Source organism: Bidens hawaiensis, unplaced genomic scaffold (assembly GCF_021521415.1).
Source record: "Bidens hawaiensis isolate Kalapana, Puna unplaced genomic scaffold, B.hawaiensis_p1.1 tig00002236_1, whole genome shotgun sequence".
NCBI lineage: Eukaryota > Viridiplantae > Streptophyta > Magnoliopsida > Asterales > Asteraceae > Bidens > Bidens hawaiensis.
The window spans coordinates 2,573,491-2,592,020 of NW_027491119.1; the positions used below are offsets into that span (position 1 = coordinate 2,573,491).

The 18,530-nt window shown below is 33.8% G+C and overlaps 2 pseudogenes across 1 annotated transcript; both read right to left on the reverse strand.

The window, feature by feature from the left end:
• Positions 1 to 1,889: 1,889 nt before the first annotated feature.
• On the reverse strand, positions 1,890 to 2,423 carry LOC143611204 (ferruginol synthase pseudogene; annotated as a pseudogene).
• Positions 2,424 to 8,934: 6,511 nt separating this feature from the next.
• LOC143611214 (cytochrome P450 76T24 pseudogene) lies at positions 8,935 to 16,638 on the reverse strand (annotated as a pseudogene). Its single transcript, XR_013149733.1, has 3 exons — positions 16,189 to 16,638; positions 9,695 to 10,117; positions 8,935 to 9,565 (listed from the first exon to the last, which is right to left on the reverse strand). The product of XR_013149733.1 is annotated as a cytochrome P450 76T24 pseudogene (transcript).
• Between the last annotated feature and the right edge of the window lie 1,892 nt (positions 16,639 to 18,530).

Consider the following 18,530-nt stretch of genomic DNA (forward strand, 5'->3'; position numbering starts at 1 on the left):
ACCAGGCGGCTTCAGACCTCATGGGTATTCAGGAAGACAAATTTCATGGTCTGGAGGATAGGCTTGACGCTGTGTTTAGAACTTGGAGAATGTCTGGTGAGACTTCTCAAGTTGGTGGTTCACAACCTGCCGCAGGTCCTTCTGTGACCATGCGAGGCGTACAGGTTGCTGTGTCAGAAGGAGAGGCGACTGTTGGTCGGTTAGTACAATAGGGCGGCCAATCTAGCGGTGTTGGTGGTGGCTATGATGGTGATGAAGAAGATGATGGTGATGAAGATGATGATGATGAAGATGACGACGACGATGAAGTTCATGACGGCTTTGATGATGATGGTGGTGGTGGCAACGGTGGTGGTGGAGATGGAGGGGCCGGGGCGGCAAGAGGTGGAGGTGGAGATAACACTCAATCACCTACACACTCTCAACACGATGCTCAAGACCCTGCTAACCCCGGCTCAGCCAGCAAAGTCAGAGAGGATGACTCACTACTTGATAGCTTGTATAAAGATATCATATCTCTGACTGACAATACAGGTGTGATCGTTGATTTTATTAATGCAGGAATGAGCTTTGAGGAATTCATCGAGGGAACGGGAACGGAGACGGCAATAAATGAACAAGACGATGACATTAACTACTCGCCAAATCCGGATACTCCTTCCGCTCAAGCTTCACAAGCTCCTGCAACCGATCCTATCATTAACCATCCGCCAAAGAAGAAGCAAATGACGCACATTGTCTCAAGTTGTGCGTCTGCCCGCGTGCTCAACTATCCGTATCATGACGACTCGCTGATCGTATATGCAAGGTATGATCAGCGGAATAAAGTTTGGGCCATCAGACGCTATAGCGGGGACCTCATTTATCTCAGTCATCACGAGCTGAAGACTCTACCTGAGCTTGATCTGAACTATCTACAGAAAGCACTAGGTCATGGTGCTACTAGAAGTACGCTGGAAAGTTGGGTCCCAACTTATCTACAGCGTCAATCGAGAGTCAACTACAAGGACTTCCAGCCGAATAAGGGTCGCAGGTACAAGAACCCAAGAGAGATAAACCCGGCTACCGGAGAGTCTCGCACGATGTAGAGATACAAGGCGTCGAAAGAATGTCACGAGATTTATCATGGCGAGCCTTATCTTCCCAACACTCTCCGAGACTTCATCGATTGGGAGTTAGATAACACAACCAGCGTGGCCGTCATTCACCGCCGTGATATGCACGAGATCAGAGTGTTTGACAAGCATGAGCTTATAGGACTACACATTGAAGATGTAAAGAAGCTCTATAACAAGCCGCTGGGAACCGTCGAGGATTTGGGACGTCAGAATACCAACCGGATAGTGGAAGCCTTCAACAAGTTCGTACGTAGACTTGTTGAACTTCCACTAACCGAGGACGAATGCCTGATATACGACATCGACGGGTTTCAATACTAAAGACTAGAGGGAGATTGTTAGGCCTCGTTTTGTATATTTAGTCTTTTGTATTGATTCAGTTATGTATTTGGGCCGATAGGTCATTTTGTACATTGTTGGGCCACGGTCCATTGTAAAGAAGCCCATCGGGCATTAGATGTGCTTTACTTCTCATGCATGCTTCCCTATAAATAGGAAGCATGCCATGAGAAGTATGAGGTGGGAACATACAATAGAAAACCTTTTGGCAAAAACTCTATCACTCTTTCTCTTCTCATCTCTCTCGGCTTTCTCTCTCACTCACCTTTCCCTAACCGAAAATAAACTCAAGATCTGAGACCTCTTGGTTGCTTAGTGTGATTTCCGCTAGCACTAAGTTAGGTTGATCCAAAGACGTTATTAGATCCACCCGAATTGGGACCTACAAAAAACAATCAAATATTGTTAAATCCAAAAAAGAAAACCTGAAGTTCAAGATTTAGGCGATAAATAAACAACTTTAACATATCTTTGTCTTACAAAAAACAAGCATACAAATATAATATTCGCTACCTTCTTTTGGCGTAGGTTTTCACTAGCATCTAAACGTTGCATTGAGAACATATACTCTTTGCTTATTCTTTTTAGTCTTCGCCAATGATCTCCAGCCGGCAAAAACGCCATAGAGGACTTATTATGGTCCAACACTCTTGTGACATCAAGTGTTGCTCGGCCAGAGAACGACTGGTCATGCGTTTGAAAGAATTCTTTGGCCATATCCGGTGATGAAACAACTATAGTTGTTATAGTTCCAAGTTTAAGCGACATTAAAGGACCGTAACGTCTAGAGAGTTTTGCAAGAGAGTGGTGGGGGTTGTTGCCTAGGTGTAGAAGGTTTCCAATGAGCGGTAAAGGGTACGGTCCTGGTGGAAGGCACGAGTTGCGGTGGCCGGAGATGGTGATGGCATAGGTGAATATGAAAAAGATAGGAAATAAGAAAGAGATGGTGAGATCAATGTTGTCCATAGCTATCCTTGTTTTTTTCGGTGTGTGGTGTGTTATCTGATGATTGTTTTGGTGATGACACTCAATTTATTGTAGTTGCGTGTGACCCAACTAAATGAATTCATTGGTGCTGCATGAAACACGTACCACATTATCAGTCTTTGTCACATTGGTTCGGCTAAATGCTTATAAATAATATAGTTAGGGACAAATTGACGGGCTGAAATATGGAATCCAAGTCTGGCCCGTATTATTATCTGCGCCAAAGATCAGCGCTGGCTTTAAGGTTGTGCCATGTGGGCGCCCAGCCGGGTCATGTATTTTTTTGGGCACAAAATTTTTTGAAAATTTTCAATGTTATATATATTAAATACCCAAACGTTTATAATCTTACTATTTTTATAACACTCAAACACATTTTAGACACACTTTTTTTAATTACCAAAAAACTTATAGACCCATTAAAAATTGAAAAAGGTTCATTAGTTTTAATTAATCAATAAAAGTTAAATAAATAAAAACAAGAAACGAATAAGCGAGGCAACAACAAAGTCTACTTCAAACACCAACTATCACGGTAGTGTCTGCAGAAAGGAGTTTTTCAAAATTACAATTATTGAAATATTATTTACGATCCATAATGACTAAGAAAGACTTAGCGAGTTGACGTTGATAGCTTTAGCAAACGGAATATTAGATGCCATAAATTGCAAAGAGTTGATTCATCAATTTGCTATTAAGAATGTTATAAGAGTTTCACAAATACTTGGTTAGCTATTAGCCTATTCAGTATGTCATAAACTCATTCTAATACCATGATTTTTGTTGATTATTATGTTTATTGTCAAAACTTTAATTGACGTATAAAAAACGTGTTTACATTATTTAGTACGTTAAGGCTTAAATGACATATTTTTTCCAGCTCGGCCGGGGCACGTGAATTCTCTGGGCCGTCCCTGCTAAAGATTTCAACTATAACTCGCACACAAAGATTCAGGTTGGTCCGAAAATGACCCGTTTAATCCATTTATTAACAAAATTAAAAGACTTTTTAAAAAGTAAAATGGCTATAATTTAAAGTCGGTAGAGCAAGTGAGCAGTATGAATTTATTTTTTTATAAAAATATTAAAAATCTTGAAATTGAATTGGAAATTGCAAAGGCATTCCCAGAAAAATAGAAAACGGAAAAAACAAAAACATAGATATAATTATAAGTGTTTTTAAGAGTTAAGTGTCATTTTCGTACCCGTGTTTTGTTCAACTATGCAACTTTAGTACCATTTTTGAATTTATTGCAATTGACTACTTCAGTTTTCTAAAACTTGCCATTTTAATACTTTGTTCTAACTTCGTCTATTTTTATCTGTTAAGTCAGGGGTGATTTGGTAACTTTGAATTTTCTCTTAATTTCTCGTTTCTTTTAATTCTTTCCCCTTTATAATTTAACTTTCATCTCAATCAAAACCCTAAATTAAAAGATTTTCATCTGTACACCACTTTGAATTTTCTTTTAATTTCTCGTTTCTTTTAATTCTTTCCCCTTTATAATTTAACTTTCATCTCAATCAAAACCCTAAATTAAAAGATTTTCATCTGTACACCACATTGACCCCCTTCTCCCGTCCTCCTCCTTTTCTGGCGCCACCCACCAGTCCACCACCACCAACCTGCCACAACCACCTGCCAGCAAGCCACATAATATAAAGAACAACAAAATGTTCATCAGAATCGTATGAAACTGCGTGGCGGAGCTCAAACTCCTCCTGTCCGCCCTCATCTTTTGCTCCCTCATTAATCTCTTCTAGGTTAGCCGGCGACAATGATTGTAAGCCGAAACCTACGTCCCATTCTCTCTTCATCGCCTGTAATTCCACACCGTTGCTACCTTCCCCGGTCTCTGTTGTTACGCCGTCACCACAGCGGGACTACATATTCAATCCCTTCTCTCTCGGCCACCACGATAGGACTGCAGATCTGACACGTATCTCCACCCTCTCGACATTTTTTGACTTTATTTGTGATGTTGACATTCTTTTATAAAGTAAGCAGCATAGTAATTTGCTGAAACCTATCTACAATGTTTAATTTCCTATATTTTGAATTTGAATGTAATTCAAGATATACGATTATTGATACAAACTTTGAACTCTTTCAAAAATTTCAAGAACAAGATATCAACTTTTTTTATTTTTAGAAATTCGGATAATCCATTTCAATATCGGAATTCGTATCCGAACTTTTGGATATCCGAATCCAAAATTAGGATTCTGATCGATGGATGGGAAGAGCTTTGATTGATGGATTGATGTTATGATTTGTGGATTTAGGTTTAAAGGATATAAAGGAAGGTGTTTAAAAGATAAATAAAATAACGAAGTTACCAAATTGCCCCTGACTTAACGGATAAAAATAAACTGAGTTAGAAAAAAGTATTAAAATAGTAAGTTTTAAAAAAGTGAAGTAGCCATTTGCAATAAATTCAAAAATGGTGCTAAAGTTGCGTAGTTAAATAAAACACAAGTACAAAAATGACACTTAACTCTGTTTTTAAATTCTTAAACGGGTTAACGGGTCAACCCATTTTATATGGGTCAACCCATATCCAACTTGTTTTTTAAACGGGTCTTGTTAGTGAACCCAAAACATTTGTTTTTGTGACTGGTTTGGGTCATGTCAACAGTTGCCATCTCTATTTTCGTTTGTTTAAATTTAACAATTAGAAATAGATATAATTTAACACCAGACAGGCTAATAATGGAGCTGGTGTGGGATGGAGACTGATAATCTCGACCTAATATCTATGATCAGATAAATACATGTCTAGCTAGTACATTAGGCATGCTCATTACTCATTAGTTTGTTAAATTAACTATTGAGTCTTCATGAACATTTGTTTCTATTCTAGGTTAGATACATATCATTTTCGTCGTCGTAAAGTATTTGAAATGTGTGAATTTAATGTTGATATGTATCCAAAAGATATTTTATATTTTTTAGATAGCATACAAATATGAATAGTAACATCAAAATAAATATCTTAATCTTATCTTAAATATATATAAACGAAACCTCTCAACTTTCTCTCAAGTCACTAAATTGTTTTATTTGTAAATGGTGGTTTCTCATACATTTGACCCGAATTCACGGATATAATTCTCATCAAACCCAGATAGTCATTAAGCGGGTTATAACATCTCATTATATTAAAAAACTAATCTCACCAAATATTTGATATGAAAATCAACCCTTTTATCATGAAACCCTAAGTATATTATTAATTTCCTTACAATAAATAAAATTAAAATACAAAAAATATATAAATATTAGAAACGTAAAACAAACCCCCTTAATCAAACCCTAATTTAATTTCTCAATATAGATTTAGTTACATTAGCGATTCTTTCTTTAAGTTTAACTTAAATGAAAAGTTTTACAAAATAATATTCAGATTATAAGAAATGAACGTAAACGAATATATATAAAAATTAAGTAGATAATTCATTCAACGTTTCATTATAAATTAATCAAAACATGTTCAAGTATATTATTAGCTTCTTATAATAAATAAACTAAAATCCAAAAAAATACATTCACAATATTGAAAATGAAAAATTTAAACAACCTCCGTAATACGGGGGGGATAAAAACTAGTATTAAATAAATAAAAGTTCACTTTTCACGTAATAAAACGAATAAAATGAAACACTGATAAACAAATCTTAAGAAAAAATACAATTGTAAAACATGGAAGTAGACATGACAGTTTGTGTGTGTGTGTGTTGGGGTGGGGGGGGGGGGGGTAAATTACAACATTTCTCCGGTTATGAACGCTCATTTACATTAAGCAAACGCATTAGTCATAATGCATGCATTCTTGGAGTGTAAATTAGTTATAAGGCCCTAGATAAGTTGCTTAAATAGTTCTTTATCACAACTTGGGTTTTTGATAAGCTTAGATTCGTAGCGTGTCCGAAGTTGTTTTTATGAAACCGGGAGTCTATGTTATGTACCTAACCCAAACAAACCGATCGGATTTGTTTAAATATGACCTTAGTTACACATTATCTAGGAGACAAGAAGTTGGAGAGTTTGAGTGCTTATCTCGTCCAACATATCAAAAGAGCCTATACTTTATATAATTATAACTTTTTTTAATAATTTAAATTTGACTAGTGTAACAATATACGGAGGTCTTAGTCCTAATCATATTCATCAATTCATGTGTAGGGATGAGCAAATGGTACCGGTACCGAAATAGATATCATCAATACCAATAAGGTACCAGATATTTGATGTTTCAGGAACGGTTCGGTGCCATTACATTTCTAGGTTAAATGATCAAATGAGTTCATGGTGTCAAAAGGAGACTCGTGTTAAAATGTTATAATCCATAACATTCAGTTTGATATCTTTTATAATTTAGTTTTATATCTAGCATATGTGTTTTATTGTATATAAATATGGTGAGCTTAGGCTGGAAAATAAAAAGAGCTTGGCTTGGATTAAAGCTGGACTTGGAGTAAGACTTGGATGATAGCAAGTAACCATATTCCCTACATTCAAATGATCAAACTGAAGTTTGGTAACTAGAATCGAAAACACAAACGATAAAAATACAATACTCTTATTCTTCATGATATAACCCACAAGCTCGGGTATATATATATAGATTTGAAAACCCAACTAGAATAGAATGCAAATACCATAATGATATTCAAATACTAATTGGTAAAAACAAATCTAAATAATAATTAATAAATAAATTTCTTGTTGTCTAAGTCATTGGCTCGAATTTTTCACCTAGTAATTTATTCCATATAAACCAAGTCACGTGGTCAACTTGATAAACAAGACATCAACCCATCATAGGCTCGATGAGTCAGCTCAACAGAAATTACATCTAACAATCAGCCCCCTAATTTCCGACTCGAAATAGGAGGATCTTTGTCTCCAAACTTGCCTCCCTTGACCCGTGTGACTTGACCTATGATCTTGACCATCTCAGCTTTCACAACCCTCTTGGTCCTCACCATCTTGGTCTTCATCATATCGGTCTTGGCATCCAGGAACTCCTCTTGATCCATGACTATGCACTAACGAGTTCTAGCAAATTTGTAACAATATGGGTATCATCACAGATTCGTCTTTTCAAATATTCCCTGTAGTAGTGTCGGTCCTTCACTACCCAAGACAACAATTTCCGAGTTTGAGATCTTTGATGAGCATATTTATCAATAAGGGTAGAGGTAAATGTTGCAGTAACCACAACCCCAAATGTCATTTCTAGCAATGTAACTTCTGTAAACCAAAACGTGACCAAAAAAAGATTAAAGAATTTTAAAAAGTTACGCTTGCAGGGTGTATACTCTCAGATTTTATTCATACTTTTAACAATATTGAGGTAGATACAAGCATCCACCCAATGATTGTTTGTCCATAGGGAAAGTACTATTTGTGGTTAAGTGTATAAGACCTTTACTCCATCACTGTCCACGGTTAAGTGTATAAAACATTTACTCCTACATTCGATCCAAACACACGATAAAATATGGCTAAAGCAACCCGACATAGAGAATGATTCATTATAGGCCAAGACAATTAAATTATATTGTGAAACTTGGGGAACAATTAAGTACGGGTACATGAGTTACATTATGCAACTACATAAGGTCTTATAATAGGTAAGCTTTATAGTTGTAATGTTTTTAATTTTTTTTTTTAAATATGCAAGTACATCTACTTTTAACTATTAGGTAGTGTTTAGTATGCATGAATGGGAGGTGGAATGGAATGAACCTTTACGAAGGAATGAAGAAAAGTGTGTTTGGTTGGCTAAAGGAATGGAATCACCCATTACCTTCTCCATTCCATTCCCTCTAAAACACCCAAAATTCATTCCATTCACCCCCTTGTTTTTTTTTCATTCCATCCCCTCTTTCACCCTACTCATCTCCACCATCCTCCCACTATTACCATCGATCACCATCACCACCGCCACCCACCACCAACGCCATCTCCACCACTAACCCCACCCCCGCCGCCGCCACCGACCACCGTCGTCGCCTCCGATCACTGCCATCGCCGCCGACTACCGCCGCCACATTAACCATCCACCACCTCCACCCACCATCACCGCAACCCACCCACCACCTCCCACTACCACCACTGCTAATACCTACCACCGCGCCTGCCGTTACCGCCAACCACCGCCACCGCCATACCACTTGCCACCGCCAACGACCACCGCCAACCACCATCACCAACCGCCTCCCACTCTCGCCACCTCCGTCCAGCACCGCTCACCACCACTACCGCCACCATCACCACCGCTTACCTCCAATTTTATTTTATTCCCTCTTTTTTGTTCCTGACTAACAACATTAATTAATTATTCATTTCATTTCTAGTTTTCTAGATGATAACCAAACAAGACAATGGAATGGTAATGATCGATTCCATTCTTTTGTTCATTCAATTCTCTCATCCATTCCATTCACTCGTCCATTCCATTACCCCATACCAAACAGACCCTTAAAGTTTGAGTGGAATGGCTTTGAGTGGCACAATCTTTTGCAATGTGAGCCCAAACTTTTCTTCCATCTCCATATCTTTTGCTTTAGTGTTTTCTTTGAGCTTCCAATCAAACTTCTGAATCAAAAAGCATAACATTATAAATCAAAGAGCATAACATTATATGTAGCATTCTATATGCCATATTCAATCCCGGGCACATCCTCCTTCCAGCACCAAATGGAATGAGCTCAAAATCTTGACCTTTATAATCAATATTGACCTCTAGAAACCTTTCCGGCATGAAGGTTTCTGGTTGTGGCCATACTTTTGGGTCCCGCCCCATCGCCCATACATCACAAAGGATTTGTGCATTTTTAGGCACCATGAAGCCTTGGATTTCTACGTCACGTATGGCTTGGTGAAGAACGAGAAAAGGTATCGGAGGATGTAAACGGAGTGTTTCTTTTATTACAGCTTGCAAGTAAGGGAGTTGGATGAGGTCAGATTCTTGTAGTGTACTTTTCTTGTGTTTTGTAAGTTTGATGATCTCTGCTCGTGCCGTTTCTAATTTATTAGGGTTGCGAATAAGCTCAGTCATGGCCCATTCCAACGTGCTTGATGTTGTGTCAGTTCCCGCAGTAAATAAAGCCTACAGTGAAGTTAAAAATAATAAATTGCAAGGTCCCATATATACCTACCATAATTTTTTGATGTCTTATTTAGGCTATTAAGCCACTATTTGGGGCAACTTGTTCACATACTTAAAAAAAAGACTTACGTAAAACAAATGTCTTATATCATTTCGATTGATTGAAGATTCATCCATTTGGTTGAGGAGCAAGTCCAAAACATCGTTGTTTGTCAATGAAGTTGCTCTTGTTTGCAACCGTTGATCAATAACCCCATCAAAGATAGTCATCATATTTTTACCATAAACATTCCCACGCTGAACTAATCCTTGGGGATCAAATAATTTAAGAATAGGAAAAAAGTCGGCTATATTTGGTTTCCCTGCAATTTCTAGTAAAGCCCATACATTATCTTTAAATTCTTGTGATGACAAGGAATCATATTGTGAACAATCCATAGAAAAAATGAAGTTTGAGAGAACATTAAGAGATGTTGTTAATGCTAGTCCTCCAATGTTCACAACCTTTTCACTTGCACAACACCGATTAATATGGTCGATAAGTTCTTCTACCTGAAAGTAAAATCAGATGTGGAATTGGTCATTAAATTCTCACCGACTAAAATAATTAAATTTAATCAAATATACAAATAACAAGTTTATTATAATTAATCTTTAAAGTTATTTAAGTATTTAAATTTATAAATATATATATATATGTTTAAGTTCATGAGAGAAATGAAATTACTATGAGAAATATGAGAAATGAATATGAGTCACTAGTTTTATTTTATGTTTTAAATCTTTAAAAATAAATGAAAAAAATTTAAATGCAACAATAAATACATTCTTTCTCTTCAATTAATACAACAAATATAACCATAATAAATCCTCTCTAACTAATAAATATCATAACATAATATTTTTTTTTCAATTGATATATTTAGAAAAATTATTGTTATAAATAATAATAAAAAAATATCATACAAATGTGTTCATTAAATATAAACAATAAATATACAACCTACACAAAATTATATAACCTACACTTGTTTTGAGCAATAAAAACGTACAACATACAAAAAATTATACAGCTTACATATGCCATTCGACATCAACAATTATATAAAGTAGACAAAGATACGCATATCCTATATGTGTGTAGGTTATATGTTTTTCGTGTGTAGGTAATATGTTTTCTTATTCTTAAAACAAGTGTATGTTATATGTTTTTGTGTAGGTTGTATATTTTTTATTGACATTTAATGCTAACATATGTAAGATAGTTTTTTGTATTATTTATCATAATGTACCTACGTGTTGATGGATGTTGATATATTGAGTTGGAAGAAATTGGTTTTGGATAAAAAAAAAATTTAATGTATGAATAAATTGTATTTGTGTAGGATAAAATTTTTGAGTATATGTTATATGTTTTTCGTGGTAGGTTATACGTTTTCGTTTGCGTGTGTAGTTTATTAATGCTGAATTTTGTGTGTCGGTTATATGTTTTTCGTGTGTAGGTTATATGTTTTCTTATTCTTAGAACAAGTATAGGTTATATGTTTTTGTGTAGGTTGTGTACTTTTTTGTTGATATTTAATGCAAACATATGTAAGATAGTTTTTTGTACTATTCATCACAATGTAACTACGTGTTGATGGATATTAATATATTGAGTTGGAAGAAATTGGTTTTGGATAAAATTTTTTTTTAATATATGAATAAATTGTACTTGTGTAGGATAAAAATTCAAGAGAGAAAAAATAAGTTATAAAAATAAATGAATACTTAATATTTTCCAATTATAATAATTTGATTAGTTATATTAATTAAATAGATAACTATTATATTTATTAGTTATATTAATTGAAAAAAGAGCAAGTATTAATACATTTCTCATTTATCTTTAAGCATTAAAAACCTAAAATAAACTAGTGGCCCATATTTATTTCTCACATTTTTTACAGTCATCTCATTTCTCTTATGAACCATCCTCTATATATATATATATATATATATATATATATATATATTATTTTAGTTGATAGGTATGTATTGCATTGTGTTTTTTTATGTTTAATTTTAACAATTATACTATATATAAAAGTATAATGAATTTATTTTATTTCTCAATGTTGATTAATATAGTATTTAATGTTTTATTAGTTATTTGGTTGTCTTTTAAGTTTTAACGTTTTATTCACTGGTTGTACTCTTTTAATATCGGTCGGTGCCCACGAAGAAGCGCGGGTGGGTAACCCCTAGTTTATATATAACTAATATGCACATTTAACCTATTTATTCATCATTTTCTTTTGATTTTTTCTCAAATAACTTGTGTTATTTAACTTAAAGAAAACCTAAATACGATGGCTATGTTATAATTTTTTATCCCAACATTACGACACAAATTTTGTTTGAAAATGAAGTTGTATTCATAATAGAATCTTTTTTTTTAATTGAATAGCTATATAAGTGTCAGTGCTGTACTTGTACTGTGACGAACCGAAATAATTCCGTCTGAACAATATCGTTACCAGTATCAGTATTATTGGGGAAGTCTTGGCATAGTACCGGTTCCCTGACGAATCAAACCAATTCAAAATGAATATCGGTACCAGCTGGTATTATATTGGGACCGATATTTATTTTTATGGTTTTGATGGATGTACAACATAAGTTGATATCATTTTAGGCATATCATGACTTTATTTTTGGGATTTTCTCTTTCCTTTACTATCGCGAGTGTTGCTACCGTAACAAGCCAAACTGATACCGACCACATTCTCTCCGCATCACGCAAACAAAACATATTGGTATCCAAATTAAAGAGCCTTTGGTCTAGCAGATTCCTGGAGTTGGGCATTTAAAAAGGCGTGAGTTTAAGTTCTATAATTGTTAAAACAAGAAAGATTATATTTTAAGAGTATAGTTAGAAAACGTCAGAGTTACCACTTACACAAAAAAAAACTGGTATCCAAACTCAAAGACTTAGGAAAGTTGAGAAAAACTTTTGGGGTTAAAACACATTAAGTATACTTTAGGTGCATTTTAACACCAACCAACATGGAGTTTTTTACCAAAATGAGTGGAGGAGAAAAATTATTTACCATAATAGGTGATTTTAAAAGTATTTATTAAAATATGGTTTTTTATTCATTTCTTTCTTCTAAAAATCTATTAGAGTTTATTTTACTTCTATTTAGTCAATTAATCTATTATCATCCTTTTAATTTGTCTTTTCCAATCAACTAATTTATTAATTTTTTTCTTCATAACCAATTTCAGTTTGTAAGCATGGTATCCAGCATCCTTGTGTTGTGAACATCGTTATCCTTTGATTTTTCGTCACGTCGGAAATGTTTTGAATGCTTCAGTGTTTTGAATGCTTCAGTGAGTGGAAATGTTTTGAATGCTTCAGTTATCCTTGTGAACAAGACGAGCAAAGCCAAATATAAGAATCAAAAGTAATATTCAAGAAATTCAATAAAGATGACAGTGAGAAAAAAACATACAAGAAAACCTATTCTAAAAGAAATAAAATACAAGAATAAAAAATAATAATAAAATCAATAGAGAAATAAAATACCGAACATGATAGAAAGCCAAAATTGGACAAACAATCTCGAATCAAACCTGCAGGTTGAAAACTATGAAAATCGATTTAAAAAACTGGATCAAGGTATAAAAAACGAACATGAAAATCAATTAAAAAAACCAAAAGTATAATAAAATCGAACCAAGGAATTGCGATTGAAATCCAGGGGATTGGAGCCACGATAGAAGATTCGATTATTGAAGAACGATGAAGGAGGAGAGGGTAAACTCATAAACAAGTTAGTAGGTTTTTTCTACTTTTAAGCCTTAAAAATAAAAGAAAATAAGTGATAAATAGAAAAAACTCCATTTTAATAAATCTTTTTAAAATCACCTAATGTGATAAATACTTTTTTCATGCACCTATTTTGGTAAAAAAACTCAACCTACATGATCTAATCCAGCACAAAGTCTCACTGAATTTAATGAATTGAAAAAGAGAGTCTACCGAATATAAGTAAATGAATAGCTAACAGAGACAAATTAGGCATCATTAAATGAAGCAATATGAATTGCAATAAAAGTCTTTTTTCTTAAATGATTACTATGACACAAGAAGGAATAAGTTTTGCTTTAACCACAAAATAAACATATATTATATTATTTCCTTACTTGAACTTTGTTATTTATCAACTACTAATTAATAGGCCTATAAACGTATCAAACGTTCGTGAAATATTCATAAACTGTTTGGCGGGAAGTTCGTTTATGTTCGTTTATTTAATAAACGAACGAACATGAACACATGTTCCGTTCGTTTATTTATGTTTATGAATGTTCGTTTATGTTTGTTTATGTCTATTTATTTACGTTTGTTATGTATTAATAGAAAATAATTAAATATTATCTTGAATATCATCTACTTAAAGGTTTTATAGTTGTTAATTTGTGTCCATTTAAGTTCGTTTATATTTGTGTTCTTTACGTTTGTTCATACATGTTCGTTTATCTTTGTTCAATTATGTTTGTTTAGATTTTAAACAAACGAACACAAATGTCCACTTTTAAATAAACGAACGTGAACATAAATATTTGTTCGATTAAGTATCTGTGTTCTTTTAACGTTAAATGAATGAACACGAACATGCCCTTGTTCATATTCATTTGATTCATTTACAGGCTTTCATTATTCACATTGATGATACATTGGTCTCAATCTCTAGGCTCTGCCAATTTTATCTGTGTTCGTGAACCGTTCGTGAACACATTAATTTCCTTAATGAACGAACACGAACATAAAATCTCGTTCGGTAAGTGTTCGTGAACCGATCGTGAACACATTATTTTCTTAACGAACAAACATGAACAAGGCCTTGTTCGTGTTCGTTCGGTTCATTTACAGCCCTACTAGTTAACGTACAAAACAAATAAGTTGACTTTATTTATTTATTTATTTTATACGTCTGTATAAAATATTTAATATTGCATTTTTGGTTTTGTGTCATATATAAATTTATATTTTTAATTTTATTTTTTTGTTTCGTTTCATTTTTCATACATAATTTAATTAATTGTACTCTAAAAAATTATAATAGAATAAAAGACAAAAATTGTTTAAATCATTTTTGGCTAAGTATTAAAGAAAACACTAAACATAACATGCTTTGATATCTGGCCTCTTTAGTCTTTAGACATATTTAATTATATGCTTTCTCTTTCGTTTGTTATAGGGAGTGTCAGTATCATACCACAAGCCGAAACGATACATCTGCCGCAACATGAAAATCGAATACCTTTAGTGTTTTTTTTTAATAATAAACTATGAAGATACAAATTAAATCTATAATATATATAAACGAAATCCCTAAAATCCTACATGTCGCGATAGGGTCGCTCCCTCTTTTTATGAAAGCTATCAGATTGTTTGATTTTTAAATGGAGGTCTCTCATTGATTTAACTCAAATTCATGGGTATGAGTCTTACCAAAACCAAATAACTCTTAAACGGGTTATAACATCTCATTAAATTAAAAATTAATCTTACCAATTATTTGATATGAAAATCCTATAAAATAAGGATATACTAAAATTTAATATCCAGTTTAAAAAGAAAAAAGATATTATTTATAATTAATAAACAATTTTATAGTAAAAAACATAAGCGGGTCATGGGTCATCAAATCCAGATAGCTTTTAAACGGGTTATAACATCAATCAATCAATCAATCATGCCCAGTACAATCCCACCGACAGCAAAGCTATAAGTAGGGTCTGGGGAGGGTGGGATGTAGGCACACCGTACCTCTATCCAAAGGAATAAAGAGGTGGCTTCCAGAGAGACCCTCGGCTCTAAGTACATGTGTATGAAGCAAAATAAAAGAAATCAAAGTTTAAAACGGGTTATAACATATCATTTATTTATGAAACCCTTTCATCATCAAACCATAAGTATATTATTAACTTTCTTACAATAAAGAAAATTAAAATTCAAAAAATAAATATTAAAAACGAAGAATGTAAAACAACCATTATCTCAAGCCATCATATTGCTTTATTTGTAAATGAAGGCTTCTCAAACATTTGACCCGAATTCACAGGTAAAGGTCTCACCAAACCCAGATAGCTCTTAAACGAGTTATAACATCTCACTATATTAAAAATTAATCGCATCAAATATTTGATATGAAAATCCTATAAAATAGGGATATACTAAAAATTAATATCCTATTTTATTTAAAAAAGATATTACTTATAATTAAGAAAACAATTTTATAATAAAGAAAATAAACGTGTAATGGGTATCACCAAACCCATATAGCTTTTAAACCGGATTATAACATATCATTTATTTGTGAAACCATTTCATCATCAAACATTAGGTATATTAATTATTAACTTTATTACAATAAATAAAATTAAAATCCAAATATACATATATAAATATTAAAAACGAATAATGTAAAACAAGCCCCGTACTACTAGGGATAAAATCTAGTTTTGTATAAACATAAAGATATGTAAATATAAACACATGCACGTTGTTAAACAGACTTTGTTAAACAGACTTCGTGATCTATACGTTAATGCATAATAATATTCGTTACCTTCTTCTGCCGTAGGGGTTCACTGACATCTAGACGTTGCATTGAAAACATATACTCTTTGATTATTCTTTTTAGTCTTCGCCATTGATCTCCCGCCGGCAAAAACACTATGGAGTACTTATTATGGTCCACTATTCTTGTGGCATCGGGTATTGATCGGCTAGAGAACGCGTGGTCATGCGTTTGAAAGAATTCCTTGGCTATATCCTGTGATGAAACAACTATGGTTGTTCTAGTTCCAAGCTTAAGCGACATTAAAGGACCGTAACGCTTAGAGAGTGTGGCAAGGGAGTGGTGTGGCTTGTTGCCAAGGTGTAGAAGGTTTCCGATTATTGGAAAGGGGTAAGGCCCTGGCGGAAGGCGTGAGTTGCGGCGGGTGCCGAAGATGGTATAGGCGTAAGTTAATAGGAAAGAAAATAGGAAAGTGAGAGTTAGATAATCGTAAGCCATCTATGCTTGGTTTTTGGGTGTAGGGTGTGGTTTTTGATTATTGAGTACACTCAATTTATTGGAGTTGTGTTGGGTGTGTTATTGGACTCTCATTAAATATTAATCAAAATATAAATATCTTAAAAAAATTTTCATAAAATACTAACGAAATATAAATATCTTAATTTTTTTTAACGATCAACGAATAAAGCTTGATTGGCTATCCAGGATAACTCAATGGTCAAAGGCGCTCAAACCCGCCTCCTGAGTGTCAACTACGGTAAATTCCGGCTAGGATCGGCTTCCCGTTCAATGCCAGTTGAGTTAAAGTTCTTTGGCATAAATATAAATTTTAAAATATTATTATCATCCAAAGTGAAGACTCTATTGGCAGCCAGGTAACCGATGCCATTTGTTGCATATAACACTAAAAGAATTGTCCGAAACAAATATTGAATCTTTAGTTAGTGTTACGTCTTTTAGGTTAAACTTCACGTAAATGGCACTCTAAGATTTTATTGTCAGGGTTTGGCTTTATTTGATGTTCGGGTTTGGCGGATCACGTAAATAATAATAATAATAATAATAATAATAATAATAATAATAATAATAATAATAATAATAATAATAATAATAATAATTACTGTTGTAACTGGTAGAACTAATACGATCTACGATGAAGTTTTGAGTTAATCATGACAACTAAAAGTTAATGCATCATTTGAAAAGAATAACTGAGCTACTTAAATGAATTGTATACACGTTTTGTTCTTCACTTAGTTTGTTATTTTTTTTTATTTTTTATTTGTTATTTTTTTTATCGATTGATTTGCAAAGCATGAAATTGCATGCAAGACAAATGGATTAAAGAAGATCAGGACCATGGTGAGAGATGCGCCATTGGTGACTGATACGTATACCCAAAAGTAAGGGAAAATGGTGACTGGTACCCAAATGATATCAGAAGTTAGATACAAAACTAACATAGGAAAAGTTTCAAGAAAATAATTAAAGGGGCTTGAGTTGCCATATTGTAAAAGAAAAACTATAGTAGTCATGAGAATCAAACTCTACACTTTGCATTTTAATATATATACACCTGGTGTGTTTTCTCGGCGCGCTGCGTCGGGCGGGTCGGTAAAACTCGGGCGGTGGTAAAACCCAAGCGTTGATATGGTAAGTCGATGTGAATTCGGTCGGTTTCGGTTACATGCATTATTGTATCGGAATTAAGACAAAAATAAAATAAATATAAAAATTGGGGTGACCAATGGCGTGACGTCGGTCGGTAAAACTTGATCATTGGTAAAACCCGACTGTTATCGATCGCTGAGGCGGTTGAGTCTACGCGAATTTAGTCAGTTTTCGTCATGTTCGAACCGGAACTAAAAAAACAAAAAGCAGCATTTGGTCGGGTTTCGTTACGGCACTGGAACTAAAATAAAATGCGTGAGTCTACGCAAATTTGGCTGGTTTCCGTCGCGTTCGGCACGATAACGTAACTAAAAACAAAATAATATAAAAAAAGACAAAAACAAAATTCACATTCGATAGGTTCTCGTTACGTTTATTACAGGCCGAAACTATAAAAAAACAGAAACAAAAACAAAAAAAGCAAAAGAAATATTACCAATAGCGTGCCTCAAAGTGACCCAATTTGTGGTATCAAACTTGTAAATTGTTATATATAATAATTAGAAGGTGCGATTTATTTTTTTTTAACTTTTTTTAATTATAAAGAAATTTAACATCTCCCATTTTCTTATTACTATTTCTTATGTAATTCTTTTTATAAAAAAGAATGTAGCTTAATGAGGGGGATTCCCCGGATAAAACCCGACCCCCACGCCCGCCAAACGGCACGACAGCGAGGAGCCGGTAAAACCGGGTGAGATCAGCACTCAAACCCTGGC